The 17,339-nt window shown below is 37.0% G+C and overlaps 1 long non-coding RNA gene across 1 annotated transcript in view; it reads left to right on the plus strand.

The window, feature by feature from the left end:
* Positions 1–11,285, plus strand: part of LOC135964762 (uncharacterized) — a 71,825-nt gene extending 60,540 nt beyond the window's left edge. Inside the window, exon 3 of the long non-coding RNA XR_010577363.2 lies at positions 10,438–11,285. This is a non-coding gene — a long non-coding RNA (uncharacterized lncRNA). The remainder of the gene's footprint in view (positions 1–10,437) is intronic.
* The last annotated feature ends 6,054 nt before the right edge of the window (positions 11,286–17,339 follow it).

Here is a 17,339-nt window from a genome sequence, read left to right on the forward strand (position 1 = left end):
ACTCAAGTTTGTATATTCAACTCTTCATAAGTTATTTCTATTTGGGTGTTCCACAGATGCCTTGAGGGTAATATGGACAAAACTGAAATGGCCACAATACTAGATCTTCTTCCATATATAAGTTTTTAACACTCAGACACCCAAACTTGAATTCTTAGAGCTATCTCTGATTCCTTTTTCCTCCTCGTTTTTTATATTCAGTAAGTCATCTAGAGTTCATGTCCTTTGCAGGGACATGGATGAAGCTGGAAACCATCATTCTCAGCAAACTATCACAAGGACAGAAAACTAAACACCACTTGTTCTTACTCATAGGTGGGAATTGTTCAGCTGAACAACTGAACAAGATCACTTGGACACAGGGCAGGGAACATCACACACCGGGGCCTGTCACGGGGTAGGGGGCTGCGGGAGGGATAGCATTAGGAGAAATACCTAATGTAAATGACGAGTTGATGGGTTCAGTAAACCAACATGACACATGTATACCTATGTATCAAACCTGCACATTGTGCACATGTACCCTAGAACTTAAAGTATAATAATAATATATATATATATGTCATATAGTCGTCATAAATTTACCTTCTAAATAATTGTGGAACTTCTCTCTTTCACAGTCTAATCTTTCTCACATTTTTCTTCCACAGAACTGCTACAGTGATCTGAGATAAAAATATAACAATGGCAGTCTTTTGACTAAAATCCCTTATTGGTTCTCCATCAAGTATAATTTGAAGTCAAAGATGAAACTTGCACTCTGGAACTAGACTTACCATCCTTCCACACACAACTAGAAAACTGGACTACATATGCAGCAACAAGTTTTGGATATTGATCAAGCAGTTGGCACAGTTCTGAAAGAAGGAAAACAAATAAGATAAGCCTACAGTCAGATAAGTCCCAGCTTTCTGCTTTCAGGCACTTTCTGAACTACAGTGCAGGAATGGTTATCTCCATCAGAGCACAGTGGTATCATTGAGTTAAGCAGACAGAGTCTAGTGTACAGGAAGATTGATGCACCTGGCATTTGTGAACAGAATAACAAAGAGGTTAAAGTTGCATGGAGAAAGAATGTCAAAAATCTGTATAAGAATCCCATAGAGTTTGTTGCTAAATACTAAGCTGTACATATGTCAAAGAAACTCCCCGAGGCCAGGCAAAAAAACTGCTAGAAAGCTGTAAATTGAAAAGTTTCCAGAATTCATACAGGGTCGGGAGACATTTGAGTTTTGGTCAGCTAGAATCAAGAGTCTTTTTGAACACCTGGCCTTTAGGGGTGATGTCAAAGGGGCTATACCTTAGTCATGTGCCTAAATTGTCTTTTTCAACTGAGGTTCTATGAAACATAATATGAAGAAGTATTTTCTTAATTCTCTCAAGGTTGGTATAATACCATTCTAAATACATTAGAGAGAAATTAATTCATTACCTACAGCATTGCCTTAGACATTAGGGTTTACTTCTCTTGTGGAACATCCATTGAGAGGGAGTATTTTAATACCCTCTCTTCAAAGCTTAAAAACAAGTTTTAAAAGGATCAACTAAATATATTGCCTGTCAGACCAAAATCTAGCTCCCAGCAATGTAAAATACACAATATCTGTCACCTAATCAAAAATTCCTAGACCCTGACATTCAGAATTTACAAGGAACTTAAACATATTCACAAGAAAGAAACAACCCCATCAAAAAGTGGGTAGAGAATATGAACAGATACTTCTCAAAAGAAGACATTAATGTGGCTAACAAACATGAAAAAAAGCCCAACATCACTGATCATCAGATAAATGCAAATCAAAACCACACCAGTCAGAATGGTGATTATTAAAAAGTCAGGAAACAATAGATGCTGGCAAGGCTGTGGATAAATAGTAATACTTTTAAACAGTTGGTGGGAATGTAAATTAGTTTAAGTACTGTAGAAGACAGTATAGCGATTCCTCAAGGATCTAGAACCAGAAATACCATTTGACCCTGCAGTCCCATTATTGGTTATGTACCCAAAGGAATATAAATCATTTTACTATGAAGACACATGCATGTGTATATTTATTGCAGCACTATTTACAATAGCAAAGACATGGATTCAACCCAAATGCCCATCAATGATAGACTGAATAAAGAAAATGTGGCACATATATACTATGGAATACTATGCAGTCATAAAAAGGAAAGAGATCATGTCCTTTGCAGGGACATGGATGAAATTCAACAAAATTATGTTTTAGGGTAAAGATTTTGTGGTCCATAAGCCATTCTCTTCGAAGGAATTTATGATGGAAGCCAACTAGAGAGATGTGTGGCTTCCTATCTTTGCAGTTATCTGTTTAGAAACAAAAAAGAAGATAGTTTTTGTGTGACTCTGTTCCCAAGCTGAACTTCCCTTTGATACAGTGAATTTGGTGTCCCAAAATTTTATTTTCCTTTCACAGTCTCAGTGAACTTTGGGACAATATAAAGCAGTCTATCAAATGTGTGTTTTCAGTCCCAGAGAAGGGAAAAGCAGAATAAAAATTATTTAAAGTCCACGACAATTTACATCTCTCACTATGCATTTAATAATCTAGCTTTTGCCTGTCTTTCAAGTTTCAAATCTAGACCATTTCCTGACATTCAGTTTTCTCTTCAGTTCACTACATGACTCAGTTTATCACACATGCCATGCTATTTCTTATCTCCATATCTTTGTTCATTCTACAGTCTGTGCCTAGAATGCCTCTAACTCTCATCCTGTGCAACCTAATTCCTACTTGTGTCATCTCCAAGGAACCTTTCTTTATACTTTCCATTCATTTTCCACCCAACAAGAGATAGTTGTACTCTTTGGTGCTTCCAAAAATACTTTTGCATATCTCTAGTGCTGCATTAAACCATTATATTGCTGAGATCTGTTTTTCAGTCTGTTTCTTTTTTTTTCTACTAGAAGGAGTGTGTGTAATACATATTTGTATCTCCAGCACTTAGTAGAAGGATTGGCATAAGATTATTTAAAGAAGAAACAAGTAATGACTTCATTGATCTGGCTTTGGGTCTAAGGTTGATACACATACCATTAACAATAATAAAATACCATTAACAATAATAAAAATCAAATTTCCCTTAAATCTCATTCAGTATGGCTCATATATTTGAAAATAAAAATATATTATAAATAATAAGTCTACATTTAAAATCTGAATATAATATTTTGGTAACTTATTTGTCATATGTATGTATATAGTAGAAATATATTTATTTTTCACTGCTTAAAGCTTCAGTAAATAAGTCCAGGAATCCAGATGAGGTATTATGGAATCTATAATTCAAACACTTTCAAATTTTAATATATCCAAAGAACTTTTGGGAGACATTAAAATGTAGTGTACCTTGCCTCACTTCCAGAAATTCTGATTCAGTACATCTAGACAACAGCTTAGAAATATTCATTAAAAATAACTACTCAGGAGATTCTGTTGTAAATGATATATAATGTCTGGTAGATACAAATATTTATGATCTATTGATAAAAAAATTGATTCTTTTAAGTTGTAGTTAGAGAAATGTCATTTAATAATGTATCCTACATTTTCACTTTACTAGATAAGAAAAAATTGAGGTTTAAAAGACCAACATTTACCCTCTTCTGAAATAACACACATTAACTACATTAATTTTAAAGTTCTGAATAAACTTCATACTTGAGCAGTTAATGGAGACTAGTATGAACATTTTCAGATACAGAAAGAAAAAGCAAGCAGAATTATTCTCTTTATTATATTTTAAAATGTGTTTTCTAAAGAAGAAAACATTGTCTTTAAAATTTTTTGTTTGATTTGGAGAGCTTGATTCCTGGAGGAACAAATTGTCACTGAAGGCTCATGACTGAAAGGCTGAAGGAAGACTGCTGTAATCTATGTGCTCAGCAGTTGGTACAGTTAAGAGCGAGATTTCCCACCTGATTGCTCCATTCTAAATATTGTATTAACTCAGTTACTTAAGGGTATTTTAGAGAACAAGTTAATGGGCAATCTTGTCATATTATATTACATGCAGCAATCATGCTGTGTTGAATGGCCACATAAAAGAGAAACTTTAGAAAAACTGAGCCAAATTAGAGAATAAGAGAGTTAAAGACTTATTTTTATATACAAAGTTACAAGCCATGAAATGTCTTATAGAATATTACATTTGGCCTATGTAACTTGGGCAAATAATTTACAATAGAATCTCAAAAGCGCATTATTTTGGATACAATTTTGAGTTTAATTCATTCTTTTTGATTACACTAAGTTTCTCACATCATAGTTTACATCGCATATTCACAAGTTCTCTGAAAAACTACTTATCTACTTTTCTACCTATCCGTCTATTTATAAATTTAGTATTTAAATGTATTCATGTGAGAAATGCAAAATGCTTGTTCCTTGGTGCCGCAAAGAAATAGCACTTGAACATAAATTTAACTCTCTCAGCAAGGCAATTTTTACTTCTGTAGAAGGGTGTGACTCGCGAATGGAGTCAAGAGCACACCCGGACAGGGGAGGGGAAAGAATTCTTATTCCTGATGCAGATAGCCCCTACTGCTCTGTCGTTCCCCTGTTGGCTACGACTGGATGGCACAGTCTAAGCTAATTCCGACTGGCTATTTTAAAGAGGCCAGGGGTATGAGCCAGAGTGGTGGGGTGAGTAGTTTGGTGGGAAGGATGGTTAGGAACAGGTAACTAGAGGTGACTTAGGTCAGAGCAGGTGACCAGGAGTGACTTAGGTCAAAGCAGGTGACCAGGATGAGTCAGGATGGAGCAGTGACCAGGGAACAGATGTGAACTACTGATTAAGACTCGTGGGAAAGTTGTTTACTGAAATTAGAGGCAAGGGAGCGAAGAGAACCAGGAAGTTAAACTTTAAAATGGAGAATCAAAGAATAAGAGAGCTGAACATACGAAGAGAAACTTGGGGTTCATTATATTTAGCATTCGCAAAATTTGGAAATGAAATTCTCCAAGAAGATGGTATTTCAATTCTAGCGGGTCCTAAAACCCCTATCCCAATATAGATCAGGTGTGGTAGAATCTTGAGTCGTTTTCAGTCAGGTCCATTGTACTATTCCTCAAAAGACCAGGTAATTCCTTTCTTGGATCAGACTACTGAGGGTCTCATTGGATATCTGATTCACGGGTCAGCAAATATGGAATATGTAATTGCCACCATAACAATTATAGCAAAGAGGAAAATAAATGTCAATGTGAACATAAAAATGAATATTAATGGCTCATTGAAACCAATATAATATTGAACCACATGATTTCACCACCTCCATTTTCCATGCAGATCTCTATGTCAATCTTTTTTGATTCATTTAGGTTTTTATATTCCTTTTCTTTTTTAATACTTTATTCATTATGGAAATGTATTTAGTTTTATTAAAATATGCTCAATAAATTTAAATCACTTATAATTAAACTCTTTTTTAAACTTTTAATTTTTTGTTTTAGATTCAGGGAGTACGTATTTATGTTTGTTTCATGGGTACATTGCCTACCGGTGGGAATTGGCCTTCTAGTGTACCCGTTACTCAAACAGTGAACACCGTACCTCACAGGTAGGTTGTCAGTCCTCACCCTCACTCCCACCCTCCTTCCTTTTGGAGTCCCCAGTGTCTATTATTTCCATGTTTATGTCCATGACTTACAATTAAACTCTTAAAATATGTTCACCCTGAAGGAGAGTAGAGTATCTCACCCCCAAATATACTTTTTTGGTATATTTTGAGATGAATATTCAGAGGGGCTACAGACACAGGAATAGTTCTGAAGAGTTGTCCTTTTGTGGAGGAGATTTACATCTGTAGAGGAAATCTACGTTAGTGAAGTAAACAGTAGATGCGAACAGGATTTCCATGAGACCTTATCTACATTATCTTGATCTAGGTAAGATTAACTTAGGAAAAAGAGACACTTTTGAAGCTCTAACAGAGAAACTTTCGCTATAGGCTATTATCTAATCTGAGAGCTGCTACCTGAGAGATTTCATCTGCATAACAAGATAGTTTTTATTTGATATGCAATTCCTCCCCTCTCCCTCCCATAACTGATCTCCAGGCTCCAAGCCTCTATTCCTTTCCAAATGGTATTAAAACTTCAATACTCTCTAAGAAGTGTGAGATTTCTTTGAGTCTCATACTTTTGTGTGTGGCCTCCATGCCTATGCATGCAATAAGTTTTTTCTCCTGATAATCTATTGTGCCAACCTCAAATAATCAAAAGAGTCAGAATCTAATTTAAAGAGAGTTTATTCAGGTGCAGAATTTGAGGATAACCTTCTTGGAAATACCAACTCCTAAGGGATGGAATCAGCATTCAGAAGTAGGGAAGTTAAGGTTTCATTTAGATAGTTAGAGACAGATGAGTTTTTAGCAGGATTACAACATTTTACATACAAGGCTAGAGCATAATTACAGCAATAAGATTGGTTACAGTTGGTGTTTCTTTTGGGGAAGGGTACATTTAACATTTTTTACAGAGGGCATAATAGTCATTGGTTTTGTCATCTGGTCTAAGCAAAGCAGGACAACAAAGGAGAAGTTAATCTATAGCAAGGGTCATTAAAAGGCAGAGATTTGTGTCCCTGATATCATTTAATTCTGTCTAGTCACTGTAAAGAACAAGATAAATAAGAAAGTGAGTTAATTTATAATCTGAGAAACAGAAGTTGTAACCATATGTGACTCAGATCACAGTCACATCTTTCCTAAGGCTTAAAGTGTTTCAGGGGTTCCAACAGCTTTTAACTTGTGTTTATTTTCACAATTGTCAAATCATTTCAGCAGACTTAGACTCAAATTTTCAGAGGCAAAGTTTCAATTTCCCTGAAACCCTTAGCTTTGCCTTTCCCATGCACTGGTTAATTGTGGTTTATGCCTAACTACCTCCTGTATCAATCTTGAGTTTTAGAGAATGTTTCCAGAAGGGATTAAGGCACCTTTGAATTCCATTTAGTACATGTCCAACAGATTGTTACTTCCCCTTTCCTTATTTTTCTTTGTAGGACCAGAAATCACCCTCTTCTTTTGATGCCTGGTTTATATCTTTGAGCTCAGCTCTAGTAAAATCTACCTGCCACTCTTACTCTTTTATGCATAAATCTTTGTTTTGAGCAATGTAGCAGCTTGCTTATGCATGGTGGCTTTGGAATCAGACAGCCTTGGTTTAAATCCCTATCCTATCACTTGCTAGGTATGAACAATTTAGATATCCTTTCTAAGTATTGGTTTAAAAATCTATAAAATGGGGATTCTTTGAGGTTTAATTGAGGTTTAATTGAGATAGTAAAGGTAAAATACCCGGCACATAATAAATATTCAATACATGTAATTCATAGTTGTTATCATTGCTATTATTGTTACGGTAGGTAGGTAGTCAGAAATGAGCAGGGCAGGAGAGGCTCCCCATCCCACCAGAAATGTCAGGCAACCATCTGGTGATGGTCAGGTAGTTGTTAAACTGCCTCTCTAAAATAATAATCGATCACAGCCAGTGCCAGGGAAAGGCAGTCTCCCAATAAACAGAAACACCTGAAACTGGTGATTAGCAGTTTCCCCATAAGATCTCAGGAGCTGGGCAAGTGTGCTCCCGCATGTACACTAAGAGGCAAAAAGGTGGAGTTTAACTGGCATATGACCATCTAGGAACATTTGGACTGCTAAGGGAAGAACGCCTCTAGTAAGCATGCGTACAACTCCATTAAACATGCTGTGCATGCCGCCCCTTCCAAATGCTGATAAGTCATTGCACATGCAGGCAGCCCATCCCAAAGGAAGAATCAGGGGAGAAGGGACGCAAGACCCTGGAAGCATGCTAACATATAAAACCCCAAGTCAAAGGTCAAACAGTACACTCGATCTCTCAAGTAGTCTGCTTGGTCCTCTTCCAAATGTACTTTCTCTCATTCTTGCTCCCAAAGTGCTGGGATTACAGATGGGAGCCACCACACCCTGCTCTCTAAACCTTTTTTTTTTTTTTGAGACAGAGTTTTGCTCTTGTGGTGCAGGCTGGAGTGTAATGTCTCCATCTCGGCTCACTGCAACCTCCGCCTCCCGGGTTCAAGTGATTCTCACGTCTCAGCCTCCCGAGTAGCTGGGATTACAGGCATGTGCCACCATGCCTGGCTAATTTTGTATTTTTAGTAGAGACAGGGTTTCACCATGTTGGTCAGGATAGTCCCAAACCCCTGACCTCAGGTGATCCACCTGCCTCGGCCTCCCAAAATGTTAGGATTACAGGCCTGAACCACTGTGCCCGGCCTAAAGATTTTCAATAAACTTTCACTCTTGCTGTAAAAGTTGCCTTGGTCTCACCTTCTGCCTTATGCCCCTCAGTTGAATTCTTTCTTCTGAGGAGGCAAGAATTGAGGTTGCTGCAGGTCGATACAGATTCATGGCCACTTTGGTGCTGTGTGACTTGGATATGTTCCCTCCTGCTAACATTATCTCCTGTGCTTTCCAAGGTTTCTGGGATTTCCGCTTTTTACTTTTTGTTGGATCTCTGCAACTGTGCTATACTGAGAGTGATTTAGAAGAAGTAACAAAGCTGTTTGGATCATCATGTACTACCACTCTTTTCTCTTAATACCATGTTTCAACTGACTATATAAGTCTCCTCCCACTGCCAATTTCTAGGAAATTTAAGAATGGCTGGCTCCTGAAGACTGGAAACATGCCTACAGAGACTGCCTGTTCCATTTCTCAGTTCTGGTACAAGTTGTATAAAATACTGGGTTCTATAATCCTGCAATCATTAACATAACAGAATCTACCTTTACATATAGTAATTGTCAATACATGCATTTCAGAGCAGAAAGGTTGTTTAGAACACACCATTCTAAAGTATTTATTAGCTGCTAGGTGGCTATGTGAGAAGAGTAGATTTTACTTGAAGTCAAGTTGTAGATATGGAGTATAAGCCAAAAATATGCTTATTTCTTCAGAGTATTCATGAGACACAGGTGAAAGTAAATGTGTAATAACAAGGACCTAGTGAGGCAAAGGATTTGTTCACAGGTGAATCCAGTGTGCCTGGAGGAAGGTTGAAGCTGAGAAGACTGCAAGACAGTTGGAGTTTTCAGGATCTAAGCTCATCGAATAATGCAAAATTATAAACTTTTAATTACATCTTCCTTATAAAGTTTGAGGTCTAAGATTTCTAAAGCTGTGTTAAAATAGCCTGGACTTTTGAACCACATACAGTAAGAAAGACTACCAGTGGAGAAAAGGGCTTATGAATACTAAAATTGTATCTTTGAAGGAGAAATATTCTCTATTATTTTAACTGGTGACAGCTCAATTTTAATGGGAAGATTGTGGATGGCTCAGAAATTCTGTTGGAGATTGTGATCAACATTTTTCATTATTTATATTTCTGATTATTGGAATATAGAAACATTCTTATGCTTTTGAGAATTTTGTTGAAGTTCTTGATTTAGTGATAGCTTGTATCTTTTCAGCTGTGCATTAACATCATGACTGCTTAGCAGTATTTTGATGCTTTGCGTTTCTTTTAGCTTAAAGGAGCATTGCTTGCAGAATACTTAGAAGTAAAATGATTCCTGTTGAATTAATCTTTATTTTATTGCTTATGAAATTATCTATAGAATGAAATTTTATATGACATATAACCATGGTCTGCCTCTTAAAAATTGCTGTATTCTTGGTTTTATATGCTTTCTTTGGCTCACATCAATGGCAATATATTCAAGGCATTAATTTGTTGGTCAAATTTACATAGCACTGTATATGAAATACTCTTACATTTTATTTAAAATTAATTTTATCAGAGCAGAATGGGCATGCTAAAAATTCAACTAGTACAGAAAAGGTTATAATAAAAAATTTCTACTCTGCATACTCACTTGTCAGAAGCAATCATTTTCAACTGTTATTATCATTTGTTGGTTGATTCCATAGCTTATAATAAGCTATTTCTTGAAATATCGACTCTGCTGCCTGTATTATGAAAGATACATATTTAACTCATACTATTTAAGCCTTTCTGTCCTCCCAATTATTAAGATTAGTATTATTAATTATTCCATTAGCTCCCCTTGTAATTTTAAACATTGTATGTAAACTTATATGTATTATTTCATCATATTCAGACAATAACTCTTGATTTTGAACTAATGTTAAAACATGTTTTTTTGCTACTTTATTATTCATTTTCAAATTTTGCCACCTAAAATTTTACTTTCACATTATTGATGTTGATAATATTTATATTTGACTCTGCAGATATAATTGGGTCTTCTGTTGTTAATTTGTTTCTTGGTTCAACATAAATATTCCATGCTTTATTTATATCCATATCTGCAGAAATATTCCATGAATTATCTACATTTTAATAAATATCTCAGTATTTGTTTATAGATTGATTATAATAAATTTTATTATTTTAATGTTTTTAGCTTCAGATCCAAATGGTATGCTAGAATTCTCTTCCTAACAGTCCACTGTCAAGACTTCACTGTTAGAAGAAGAATCACACCAGAATTAAGGTCGAATGGATGATCTTAATTGCTGAAAATCACACCTCATTGAAATTTGCTTCATAACTGAACCATGAATTTTTCATCAGACATACTTTTGTGTTTCTCCTCATGGCATTCTTTATGAGGAACTTCTTTTTGGAGCTTACTGGCTTTCTGTTCTAATTTGGTTCAGTTATTTTCTAGAATTGCTACATGACTGTCATCCTGGGACTTCCTTCTGTTGGAATCTTGGAGAGCTTACAGCTTTTCATATCCTTTCTTCTTTTTTTGTGTTTTTCACCGTGAAGTGTACAAAGTCAAATGAATTTCCTAGAAAAACTAGTGAGTTAATATTTTGAGTCCTTGTGATGGGGGGGCAAGGAAGTGCTGGGTAGAGAAGGGCGGGGTCCCTGGTGAGGGCTCCGCCCTCAGGCCTGTACCCACAGACCTAAATGAGGACAGGCATTTCTGTTTTCATGCCCCAAAAGTTGCCTTTTGGCCCACCAGGTGCCCCATCCTGTACCCACAAGAACTCAAGACCCTAGAAGGCACAGACACAAGTGGCTGGATGTCAAGAGAGCAGAAGAACACAGTGACAGACACCAGCAGACAACATCAGGCAATAGACAGCAGCATGATGTGGAATTTGGCTGGGGGCAGAATGGCTATTGGGCAACCTGACTCCAGGGGAAGACCACCTTTCCACTCCATCCCCCTTCGGGCTCCTCATGCATCTCATGATAGCTACCTCCACCACTCAATAAAACCTTGCACCCATCCTCCAAGCCCATGTGTGATCTGACTTCTTGGGTACACTAGGGCAAGAACCCGGGATACAGAAAGCCCCCTGTCCTTGTAATAAGGCAGAGGGTCTACTGGAGCTGATTAAGCCACCTGGAGAAGGCAAAGCTGAAAGAGCACATGGCAGCACATGCCCACTGGGGCTTTGGGAGCTGCAAACACTCAACCCTAGACACTGTCGTGGGGTCAGAGCCCCCAAACACTCCCCACGACCTGCTCATCTGCATGCTCCCCTCAGGAGTTTGAGCAGTGGTCACTGAAGAAGCAAGCCACACCTCTGTTGCATGCCCTATGAGGGGGATAAGGGAACTTCTCCTATTTCATCTGAATATCTGAAACTATCTTTAATTTGGACTCATGTTTTATTTATAATTTGTCTCGATATAGAAGTAAAGGTATGATTTCCTATAGAAATTTGAAACATTGTTCCCTTGTCACATCTTGCTGATAAGAAACCTTACATTAGATGATTTTTGGTCTGATACTATAGAAAGTTTGATTAACTTACTAAATAATTATATTTCAATATGATTCATTTGATAATCATTTTATTTTATTTTTATTCTGTCATGTCCATTTAAGTTGTATAATACTTTCAGATATAGACATAGAATTTGACAAAGTTCCTATGGCAAATATGAAGCTGCATAAAATCTGCTTCCTGACCCAGGGAACTTGGAGGTTGTTGTGATTATGATTATTTTATATTATGCTCATACTACTTAAAACTCATTTGTTCTTTCTTAGTTATTATAATTTCTTAGGACTTTCAGATCACAGATTATTGTCCCATTACTTTGTAATATATGTTTTGCTTTTAAGAAAAAAAGTTCAGCTGCTTTATTTTTTATATCAAAATACACAATTTTGGCATTTGGAACATGAGAGAGGATGAGAAAAGAAACTTAGAAGATATCATTAGTATTAATTAAGGTAAAATACATGTGTATCACTATAGCAACATGTTATATCATTTAAAAGTATACATTTTGGAGCTAAGTAGAAAATGGATTCAAATAACAACTCTTTTCTTTGTGTCGATTTTGGAAAGTTACTATTTCTCAGCTCTAGTTTCCTCATCTATAGAGCAGAGCAAATCATTTCTACCCATGAAATTATTAGGATGTGTGAAATATGGTATACAAAAAGCCTGGCTTATAGTTGGTATCAGTGTAATATAAGCATTTTTGTATGCACTCTCTTTATATGTATTATTATTATTATTATTATTATTTTGAGATGGAGTCTTACTCTGTTGCTCAGGCTGGAGTGCAATGGGGCGATCTCAGTTCACTGCAACCTCCGCCTCCCAGGTTCAACAATTCTCCTGCCTCAGCCTCCTGAGTAGCTGGGATTACAGGTGCCCACCACCCACACCTGGCTAACTTCTGTATTTTTAGTAGAGATGGGGTTTCACCATGTTGGCCAGGCTGATCGTGAACTCCTGACCTTAGGTGATCCGCCCACCTTGGCCTCCCAAAATGCTGGGATTACAGGCGTGAGCCACCGTGCCTGGCCTATATGTATTATATTTTTAAACAGCTCTTCACATTAGATTATTAACAAGTAGCCAAAATTGTTGGCATATTTTTATTCAAAATATTTCATCATTGTCCTTTTACTATCTTTAAGGATCTGTAGTGACAACTTTTCTTTCAGTGTTGATATTGGTAATTTGCATTTTCCCTCTTTCTCTCATTATTTCTGAATTAGTATAGCCATTAATTTATCAATTTTGTGGATTTTTTTTTAAACTGGCTTTTTACTTTTCTCAATTGTCAGTTTTCTGTTTCTTCCATTTCTGCTCTTTATTCCTACCTTTCTTTGATACACTCTTGGTTTACTTTTCTTTTTCTAGCTCCTTCAGGTGGAAATTTGGGTCATTAGGTTAAACCTTTTTGATTTTCTAATATGAGTATTTAAAGCTATACATTGCCCTATATGTACTGTTTCAGTTTATCCTACATATATATATTTTAAATTTTACTTTTGTGTGTGTGTGTTTTTTTTTTTTTTTTTAGACAAGGTCTCTGTCACCCACACTGGAGTGCAGTGGGATGATCTTGGTTCACTATAGCCTCTGCCTGGCAGGCTCAAAGCAGTCCTCCCACCTCAGCCTCCAAAGTAGCTGGGACTACAGGTGCACCACCCCACCAGCAATTTTTTTTTTTTTTAATTTTTTTGTAGAGATTGGGCTTTATCATGTTGCCCAGGCTGGTCTCAAACTCCTAGGCTCAAGCAATCTGTTCGCCTTGGCCTCCCAAAGTGCTGAGATTACAGGCGTGAACCACCACACCTGGCCCATCCCACATATTTTACGTGTTATGTTTTTATTATCAGTCAGGACATAAGTTACACTTAGTCTTGAAGTGTATTTTATCTGACATTAATATAACATTACTCCAGACTCTTTATGCTGCTAACATGGTATTATGTTTTTTCATCTACTTATTTTTGATCTATCTATTCTTTATTTTTAAAGTACATGTCTGCAAAAGCCAGCATATGCACTGTAGTTGGGATTTGCATTTTAAAAAATCCGATTTGACAGTTTCATTTGTTAATTGGCATATGTTGTCCATGAACGTTTAATTTAATTATTGATAATATTGTTGGATTTATTTTATCAATTTATTATTTGTTTACTATTTGCCACTTCTGCTTTTGATTCTTCTGTTCCTCCTTTTCTTGGCCATCTTTTGACTAATTGAATTTTTTAAAATTCTATTTTAAATTTAGTTACTGGCATTTTAGCCATATTGTCTTGCATTTGCTTGCTTTAGGAATTATAATTTCTTCTTTGCTTTTCACATTGTGCCTAAAATTAATATTTTACTAATTCACATAAAATATAATATTTAAATAGTTCCTCAGGAAGAAAAGTATGGCTTTCAGAATGTTGAGAGAATATCAGGTAAATCTTTACTTTTAAATAGCTGATCTTTTAAGGTTGTTTACCTATAGTAGTCCTAGAGAAACTCAAGGTAGAAAAGGGGTTAACCTGATTAGACTTGTTGATGTGATTTTTGTGAAATAGGGTGAACCACACAGTATTTACAACTGCACTGTTGAAAACCTCAACAGCTTGGAATAACAGGGATGGAATTAATTTAAAATATGATGAAATAAAATGAAAAGAGGGCATTGGACATCTAAATATACTGGGCAAAAGGCAGGCTGAGATACAAGCTCTTTGTTTCATAATTTTGTCTAGGTTAGTTCTGGATAGGGCTACGGTAGGTATAATACAGATTCATTCTGGGAATGTCTTATATTTCCCTTGATGAACTCTATAATTTAAGGCACATTTTAAACCCTAGTAATTTTGCAATTTAAAGTGGACCACACAGAATAAGACATCGATTAATTCATTTGAGGAGACAATATTCCAATTTATTTAATAAGTATTTTTACTAGATCTTTACTAACAGCATCTATAAATAAATAATGATGGACATACCAGCTGTAATTATCAACATCAGAGCATGCATTTTAAAAGTTTCAGGACTGACTATTAACATTTACTAATTTTGGGTGTTTAGAATCCTACTTTTCCAGAGTCTACTAATGAGATACTTAATGAACAGCAAAGCTGTCATATATCTTCTTGGGAAGATTAGAAATATCCATTAATCCACTAAAATTAAGAAGGGAATGGTTACATATGGAATGCTAATTATAAAATAAATTCTTGATTTTAATGAAAATGTTCACAGCCTTTTTGGGATACATCTGAAACATTTGCTAAAACCATTTTTTTTTTTCTCCTGATGGTGACAGCCAGACTGTTTAAGCTTATGACATATAATTTTCCAGGCACTCTTTTTAGAATGCTCAATAATATCATTTGGATGTGGATTAAGGCATGTGCAGATGCTAAGGCCCTACTCAAAGCTGCATAACAAATAAGAAACCTCATGAAAGTGTCCTTTTGCATTTCATATTTTTGAAAGATGGCCAATTATCTGTATGAAATGATAATGTGTAAGCAATAGTATAATTTAAAAAATTATTTCTGTATGCTATCTCTGTGTATACAGAATACATACAAGAACTGAGACAATTTTTAGGTATAATTTAAGCTAAACAATATTTTCAAATTAAAAAAAGATATATCCAAGTAGTTTCCATTATGGAGAGTTGCCTCAAGTTTTCCTGTTAGGTAGAATGTATGTATTAGAGTGTGTAGGATGGGTTTGCACATATGTCAGTGTATGTAGCATATGTATCAAATGCAGAAGGAATTTTCTAAAGGGCGTTACTTACCTGGGATTTAGACTTATTGTCAGAATCTTGAATGTAATTGTCAACATACCCAATCCAAGAATCAATTTCAGGGTGTCTCAACCTCAGCAGTTTTGACATTTTAGGCTTTGTTTTGTTGGGCTGCCCTTTTCATTATTTGATGCTTAGCAGCATCCCTTACCTATACACACTAGATGCCAATAGAAACCTCCCATTTGCAGTGACAACCAAAAATGTCCCCAGATATTGTTAAATGTCTCATTTGGGAGAGTTTCAAAATTGTACCTGGTTGAGAACCATTGGTCTCTATATAACTTGGTTGTTATAATCTTCACTTTCTAAAAGACTTTACAAGGATGGCTAAGTACCAAAAAGAGCCACTTACTTTCACTGTATCTTATCAAGAAGTTAATTGAGACTGTGGACTGTCCAAACAAGATGGCAAAATAGAAGCCAACACCATTTATTACCACTCACCTCACTAGAACAACAACAAACTTTGACAACTATCTGCATACAGAAAACACCATCACAAGAACCAAAAATCAGGTGAGCAATCATAGTACCTGGTTTTAATTTCATACTGTGGAAGGAAACATTGAGGAGGGAAAAAGAGGCAGTGTTGAATTGCTGTTGTCACCCCTCTCACCCCCATCCACTGGCAGCAGCTGTGCCTTTTGGAGAGAGAATCTGTGTACTCTGGGGAGGGAGAGTACAGCAATTGGGGGACTTTACATTGAACTCAGTGCTACCCCATCACAGTGGAGAATAAAGTTGTGCTGCGTCCAGCCAGAACCAGCATGGAGGGAGCATTTGGACCACCTGTAGCCAGAGGGGAATTGTCCATCATTAGAACTTGAGTTTCTTGGCAGGCCTCACCAGCACGAGCCAAAGTGCTCTGGGGTCCTAGGTCAACTTGAAAGGCAGTCTAGGACACAAGCACTGCAATTCCTGGGCAACTCCTAGTGCTAGGCTAAGCTTACAGCCAGTGAAATAGTGTGGCATGTGACCTAGGGAGACACCAGCTGGGAAGGCCAAGGGAGGGCTTATGCCATTTTTCTCACAAGCCCAGGCGGTGCAGTTCATAGCAACGAAAGTGACTCCTCCCTTCTGCTTAAGGAGAAGAGAGCAAAGAGTAACTTGCATCTTGGCTACCAGCTCAGCCACAGTAGGACAGTGTACCAGGCAGACTTGTGAGGCCCACATTCAAGATGCTAACTCCTGGATGACATTTCTAGACACAGTGTGGGCCAAAAGGGAACCCACTATTTTAAAGGGAAGAACCTATCCTGACAGGATTTATCACCTGCTGGTAAAAAAGCCCTTGTGCTCTGAATAACCACCAGCCATACCCAGGGAGTATTTCATGGGCCTTGTGCTCTGAGACATGCTGGATTCAGGGGAGACCCAGCACATTCTCAGCTACAGTGGCTATGGTGAAAGACTCCTTCTGTTTAAGGAAAGCACAGGGAGAATTAAAGGGGACTTTGTATTGCACCCTAGGTACCAGCTCATCCACAGTGGGGTAGAGAAACAAGCAGGCTTTTGGAGGTCCTTGAGTGCAAGCCTAGGACTTTGGACAGCATTTCTGGACCTTCCCTGGGCTGGGGGAAAGCCTACTGCCCTGAAAGATGAGTCCTAGGCCTGGCAGCATTCACAATAAGCTGATGGAAGAGTCCTTGGACTTCAAGCAAACATCAGTGGTGGCCTGGCAGAACCCCCCATGGAATGATGATGGCCAAATGGAAAGGTTACGCTGCCTGTGGAAAGGGGAGGTAAGAGTCTCTTAATAT

Source organism: Macaca fascicularis, chromosome 8, assembly GCF_037993035.2.
Source record: "Macaca fascicularis isolate 582-1 chromosome 8, T2T-MFA8v1.1".
NCBI lineage: Eukaryota > Metazoa > Chordata > Mammalia > Primates > Cercopithecidae > Macaca > Macaca fascicularis.